A 7,953-nucleotide genomic window follows, 5' to 3' on the forward strand; every position below is an offset into this window, starting at 1 on the left:
TGGGGAGGGGGGTGCTCCCTGCGGGCGCGGGAGCAAAGGTCCGTGCGGGTCTTTGTCGGGACCGTCCTGCCGCTTTCTGCAGGCTTTGGGGGCAGGTGTTTATCCAACCCGATTTCTTCACTACTTGGGGCTCGCTCTTCTGTTCATTCGCCGTTTTCCTGTCTACACTGCCTCCACCTCCCCACCCCCCAGTACCAGACAACTTTTATACCCGTTCATTGGGTTACGTTTCCAAATCCTGCAATAACTAGAGCTGGTGTTTTAAACTGTGCAAAGAAAGCCCTTTCTGAAGAAATAGCGCTCATTTACACCACAACCCAGGCATGTGGGAACCGTTATCCCCATTTTAGGGATGAGAAAACTCAGCCAGACAAGAGTTAATTGACTTGCCCAGGATGAGAGACCTGTAAGTGTCTGAGGCTGTATTTGCATTCAGGTTTTCATGACTGGCGACTCTGCCCATCACCCAGCTGCGGGGGGAGGGGGGTTATTAGGGAATAGTCCCTTTCCTACCCACCTTCCATACGAATCTCAATCTTGTTATGATTCTGTGTAGTAGCGTATTGGTATTACTATGGAGCCCAGAATTAAAACAAGGTAGATTGGGAATGGGAAATTTGCTGGTCGTCTTTTTTTGTTGTCCAGTCGTTTCTGAATTTTCATGGTCCCATGGACCATTCAGAGTTTTCTTGGAAAAGATACTGGAATGGTTCCTTCTCCTGTGGATTGAGGCAAAGAGGTTAAGTGACTTGCTCAGGGTCACACAGCTAATAAGGGTCTGAGGTCCGATTTGAACTCAGGTCTTTCTTGCTCTAGGCCCAATGCTGTATCCACTGAACCACCTACTTGCCTTGGGGGCATCTTTAATGACCCTAAACTTCTTGAACCCGAAGGACTGTCTTTTAAATTCCAATGTTCTACTAGTGAAGCCTTTTTGCTTCAAGCTTTAGAGTCCCAGAGAGAGTTGTAAGAGAATTAAAACTAATTTATGGCCCATAAGGGTGATATTGACTTGATGACCTCTAAAGTACATTTCAGCTGGAAATTATTGATCTTATGAATTTGGATTCTTGCACCTATCAAACTCTAACAATTCGGTTCAATGGTTCCTCATTTTTCATTATTTAGTATTTTCCACCGATCTTAAATGTCCATTGTTTAAATTATACCAAATAATTTTGATGATGATTGTTTTATTAATAAAACCTGAGGCCTGGAAATGTTATCATTTCATTCCTGCTTTTTTTCCCCATTGTTTCCCTTGAGATTATATGTCTTTTGATCTTCCAAAGGAATTTTGCTATTTTATCTAGTTCTATAATTTATGTCCTTTGTAGTTTGTTATAGAACAACATCTATAAATTAAATTTGGCTAGTATCATTTTAATTATATTGAAACATTTCAAACATGAGCATTGAAGGTTCTTCCAATTATTTTAGTCATTCATTGGAGTAAAGAATATCATCAATGGAATGTATTACTGAAAAATACGGCTGCCTGGTCATGTGGGAAAAGAGAGGTAATTACCATTATGGGGGGGGGCGGCAAAGAGTAAATCATAGAAGTAATAATTAAATGAAAAAACATGATAATGATGAAACAACATACCAAAATTTCTGAGATGCACTTAAAGCAGTCATCTGGGTAAAAGTCATATGCTATCAAACATACATGAACAAAATAGAAAAAGAGGATTTAAATCTGTTTAAAACTTAGAAAACCAACAAATATACAAGCATCAGATAAACACAAAAGAGGAGATATTGAAAATTAGAGGAGAAATACACAGGAAACAAAAAAACAACTAGAAATGAAGCTGTTTTTTTGAAGAGACTTATAAAACTGATAAACCTTAAATCAATATGATTAAAAAGAGTGCAGAAGATCAACAAAATAACACAAAATAACAAGGTGAAATGACAGCAAAACCAAAAGAAATTTTAAAAAATTATTGTAACTTATTAAAGAATTGTATCGGCTTTTTTTTGTTTGTTTTTGGGCAGGGCAACGGGGGCTAAGTGACTTGCCCAAGATCACACAGCTAGTAATGTGTCAAGTGTCTTAGACCAGATTTGAACTCAGGTCCTCCTGACTCCAGGGCCAGTGCTCTACTCACTGCACCACCTAGATGCCCCAAAAGAAACAGGAATACCTTTGCAATATAAAGACTTTGGGGGTGGGGCCAAGATGGCAGCTGGAAAGCAGGGACTTGCTTAATCTGTTCACCAAGTCCCTCCAAATACCTGTAAAAAATGGCTCTGAACAAATTCTAGAGCTGTGGAACCCATGAAATAGCAAAGGTAAGCAAGTCTCCAGCCCAGGGCAACCTGGATGGTAGCTGGGAAGGGTATATCGCACCATGCTGGGAACCTATTTCAGCTCTGCGTGGGCCATGCCAGGACAGACCAGACCCAGATTGGATGAGGTGGGGGGGAGCAGGCCTGAGGGCCATGAATCATTGAGCTGGGGCAGTTACCAGATTTCTCAACCCACAAACACCAAAGACCATGGAGCAAGTTAGTGGGAAAACTGCTGGATGGAGTTAGCAGTCAGGCCCCAGCCCTGGGAGTGGCTGAGGTGGTGGTGGTGGTGGCAGCAGCAGCAGGAAGTTGCTGCAGCTGTTTCCAGAGCTCCAGCATCAGCAGTTTCCAGAGTCCCTGGCCCACATGGTGGGAGGAATCAAGCAGCAGATCAGAGCAGGAGTGCAAGGAGTGCTTTCCTGGCACAGAGGCAGGGTTCTCTTGCTTTGCCCTGCTTAGATGTGGGTTGCAGTCATGGTTGGCAGTTCTTAGGGGAGGAAGAGCATGGCTATGCCAGAGCTTGCAGTGACTGTGGAGTAGAAGTAGCTCTGAAAACAGCAGCCCAGCCCCTAAAGCTTGGGACAAAGTACTCTCCTACTCTACAAACAGTCATACCCTGACAAAAAGCTCAAGGGTCAAGTAATTGACTGGGAACATGACCAGGCAGTGAAAAAGGGCTCAGACTATAGAGTCTTTTTTTAGTGACAAGATCAAAACATACAGCCAGAAGAAGTCAACAAAGTCAAAGAGTACATCAAAAGCCTCCAAGGAAAATATGAATTGGTCTCAGGCCATGGAAGAGTTCAAAAAGAATTTAGAAAAGCAAGTAAGAGTAGAGGAAAAATTGGGAAGAGAAATCAGAGAAATGCAAGAAAATCATGAAAAACAAGTCAATGACTTGCTAAAGGAAACCCAAAAAAATACTGAAGAAAACAACACCTTAAAAAATAGACTAACCCAAATGGCAAAAGAGCTCCAAAAAGCCAGTGAAGAGAAGAATGCCTTGAAAGGCATAATTAGCCAAATGGAAAAGGAGGTCCAAAAGACCACTGAAGAAAATACTACCTTAAAAATTAGATTGGAGCAAGTGGAAGCTGGTGACTTAATGAGAAATCAAGATATCATAAAACAGAACCAAATGAATGAAAAAAATGTAAGACAATGTGAAATATCTCATTGGAAAAATCACTGACCTGGAGAACAGATCCAGGAGAGATAATTTTAAAATTATTGGAGTACCTGAAAGCCATGATCAAAAAAGAACCTAGACATCATCTTTCAAGAAATTATCAAGGAAAACAGCCCTGATATTCTAGAACCAGAGGGTAAAATAGAATTTGAGAAAATCCAGCCTCTTGAAAATGATTCCAAAAAGGAAACTCCTAGGAATATTGTTGCCAAATTATAAAGTTCCCAGGTCAAGGTGAAAATACTGCAAGCAGCCAGAAAGAAACAATTTGAATATTGTGGAAACACAATCAGGATAACACAAGATTTAGCAGCTTCTACATTAAGGGACCAAAGGGCTTGGAATATGATATTCTGGAGGTCAAAGGAGCTAGGATTAAAACCAAGAATCACCTACCCAGCAAAACTGAGTATAATGCTCCAAGGCAAAATATGGATTTTCAATAAAATAGAGGACTTTCAAGCTTTCTCAATGAAAAGACCAGAGCTGAATATATAGACAGAGAGCACAGGGTGAGTTTAATATGAAGGGATGGGTATCTAAACAATAAAATAAAATTAAGGGGTGAGGGAGGAATATATTAAGAGAGGAAGAAAGGGAGAAATCGAATGGAGTAAATTATCTCACATAAAAGTGGCAAGAAAAAGCAGTTCTGTTGGAAGGGAAGAGGGGGCAGGTGAGGGGCAATGAGTGAATCTTGCTCTCATTGTATTTGACTTGAAGAGGGAATAATATACACACTCAATTGGGTACCTTACCCCACAGGAGAATAGGGAGAAGGGGATAAAAAAGGGGGGACAATAGAAGAGAGGGCAGATAGGGGGAGGAGGTAATCAAAAGCAAACACTTGAAAAGGAACAGGGGCAAGGGAGAAAATTGAATAAAGGGGGACAGGATAGGATGGAGGGAAATACAGTTAGTCTTTCACAACATGATTATTGTGGAAGTGTTTTGCATAATGATACATGTGTGGCCTATGTTGAATTGCTTGCCTTCTTTAGGGAGGGTAGGTGGGAAGGGAAGAGGGGAGAGAATTTGGAACTCAAAGTTTTAAAAGCGGATGCTCAAAAGAAAAAGTTGTTTTTACATGCAACTGCAAAATAAGTTATATAGGGAATGGGGCACAGAACTCTATCCTGCCCTACAAGAAAGTAAGGAGAAAGGGGATGGAGGCGGGGAGTGGGGTGACAGAAGGGAGGGCTGACTGGGGAATGGGGCAATCAGAATATATGCCATCTTGGAGTGAGGGGAGGGTAGAAATGGGGAGAAAATTTGTAACTCAAAATCTTGTGGAAATCAATGTTGACAAATAATATATTAAATAATAAAATGTGAAAAATAAAAAAGAATACTCTTTTTACTAATAGAAAACCAAATAGAGATCTTAAATAATCCAGTATCAGAAAAGGAAAATGAACTCTCTGTAAAATAACTACCAAAGGGGAAAAAGATATCCTAATACTTATGAATTCACTGGAGAATTCTATGAAACTTTTAAAGAACAGTTGAGACCCATATTACACAAAATATTCTCCAAAAATAGAGAAAGAAAGCACTCTTCCAGAATCTTTTTATAAGACAAATATATGAGATTAATATCTAAACCATGGAAGAATAAGATACAAGAGAATTATCACCTAATATCATTAATATAGATTTTTTTAAAAGCTTTTAAATAAAATCCCCTCAGATTATAGCAATTTATCCAAGAAATCATTCATTATGACCAAATTGGATTTTTACCAGGGATATAAGGAAAACAATAAAATCATATTAAAAATAAAAACCAAAACCACATCATTATCTCAATAGATGTAGAAAAAGCCTTTAACAAAATGTAAGTCATTTATACTTTAAAAAAAAAAAAAGGAATGTATAGACATACTGGGATCTTTAAAAAAAAAAAATACAAGTCTGTGCGTGTGTGTGTGTGTGTGTGTGTGTGTGTGTGTGTGTATCTCTAAAACCAAAAGCAAGTTTCTTATGCAAAGGGGAGATATAGAACCTTTTCCAAAAAAATGTAGAAATAAATCTAGGATATCCACTCTTCCCACTATTTGATATAGTTCTGGTAATGTTATCAATAGCAGTAAGACAAAAAAGTAGATGTGTAAAGATAGGTCAAGGGAGATGAAACTACTTATTTGTTGATGATTTGATCGTCTACTTGGAAAATCCTAGGGAATTAGCAGAGATACTAATACAAAATTAATAGCTTTAGCAAAGTTGAAGGACACAAAAACCCCCAAATCAACTGCATTTTTATATAATAACAATCCAAGAATAATAGAGAAAGAAATTCCATTCCAAGTAACTATAAATTGCATAAAATATCTGGGAATCCACCAAAAAACACAAAAGACTTCTATCAATTCAATTACAAAGTGCTACTTAAAGAAATTTTTAAAAAATTAAATAACTGAAGAAAAATCCAGTGCTCATGACTAGGCTATGCCAATGACATAAAAATAACAATAATACCAAAGTTAACTAATGTATTTAAAGCTATACTTATCAAATTATCAAAGAGGTACTCTTTAGAAATTGATAAAATCACAAAATTCATTTGAAAAATCCAAAAGGTCTAGAATATCAAGAGAAATAATAAAAGGGGCTATGGAGAAAATGCTTTATTACTTATTAACATTGTTTGAACCTACCTTTATGTGGCTAATATTGCTTAATCCAGACTGTTAGGTGGGAGTCATGATAAGTGAAGAGAACCTCCAAAGGGAGCCAGGAGATCACTGTAAGGAATACTTGAACCCTACTCAGGTCTTGTTTTGGACAGACCCATGTCTTCAGTCTCATGTTTTGGATGCATCCAACATTTTGTGTTTTGGCTTTGCCCAAGTTTTATGGAATGTTTATACTAACCTGCACACACACACACACACACACACACACACACACACACACAAACAACTTAGCAGAGATTAGAAGAGAATGACCCACACCTTTTTCTGGCTCTCCCCTCTGTCAAACTGACTTAATAAAATCCTTTCTACAAAACTTTTTAGGTTTCAGGGTTTCTTCTGGATTGACAGTGCAAAGGATAAATAGCACTTCCAAATCTCGAACTATATTAAAAAGCAGTAATCATCAAAATCATCTGGTATTGGTTTTTAAAAAGGTCCAGTTGACATCTTTAGCTCAATATCTCCAAAATAGAAATCGTCTTTTGCCCTAAACCTTTCCTCGTTCCTACCTTCCCGATTACTTTAGAGGCAACACCATGCTTCCCATCCTTCAGGCTCTTCTAGAATGTCATCCAGGATTCCTCACTATCTCGGAGCCCCACCCCCTTTGCTACATCTCTTGACTATGCCCCCTTCTCTCCTCTGATACTGTCACCACTCTAGTGTAGGCCCTCATCACTTCATGCCTTGATTATTGCTGTAGCCTGCCTGCCTCAAGTCTCTCCCCACTCCAATCCATTCAATCACTAAAGTAATTATCCTAAAACCTGGATCTAATCATGTCTCTCCTCTGCTTAATAAACTCCAGTGGCTTCCTGGTGCCTCCAAGAGCAAATACAAAATGCTCTGTATAGCATTCAAAGCCGCCTCTTACACCTTATTCCTGAACACAAACCCTTTGATGCAGTGACACTGACTTCCTAGTTTTTTCACAAACAAGACAGCCTCCCTCTCAGCCCTAGGCACATTTTCTCTGCTGTCCCCCATGCCTAGAATGTTCTCCCTCCTCTGCTCCAACAAGATTCCTTTAAATCCCAATGAAAATCTCACCTTCTATACAAAGCCTTCCCTAAACCCTCCTAATTCCAGTGCTTTCTCTTTTATAATTATTTCCTATTTATCCTGTACATAGCTTGCTTTGTATATATTTGTTTGCATGTTGTCTCCCCCATTAGATTGTAAGCTCCTTGATGGCAGGGGCTGTCCTTTACTCTGAATGTGTATCTGTGTTTGTGTCCCAAGACCTTAGCACAATGCCTAGTGCATATAGGACTTAAATGTTTATTGGCTTGAATTGAGAGAGAACAATGTTAAGAAGGCAGAATCAGAAACAATGGAACTCAATAGCCCAATGTTTGATAAACCAGAAAACAAAAATTACTTAGGAAATAGCTCCCTATTTGATAAGAGCTGCTGGAAAAACTTAAAAGTGGTATGGCAGCAATTAGGGTCAGACCAACACCTTACACCATATTCTATAATATATTCTAACTGGATAAATTATCTTAATATTAAAGATCTTACTATAAAATTTTTGAGAAAAGAAGCAGATCATATACTTCTCACAACTATGGATAAGAGATGTATTCTTAGCCGGATAAAGGCAATTACAAAAGATCAGTTAGATAATTTTGCTTACATTGAAAAGTTTATGCACAGACAAAATTAATGCACCTAAAAAAGGAAGTAGTAAAATGGGGGACAAAATCTTTATATCAAATTTTTCTGACAAGGGTTTGATATCTAAGATATATACACAATTTA

This window comes from Trichosurus vulpecula, chromosome 9 (assembly GCF_011100635.1).
Source record: "Trichosurus vulpecula isolate mTriVul1 chromosome 9, mTriVul1.pri, whole genome shotgun sequence".
NCBI classification, from domain to species: Eukaryota; Metazoa; Chordata; class Mammalia; order Diprotodontia; family Phalangeridae; genus Trichosurus; species Trichosurus vulpecula.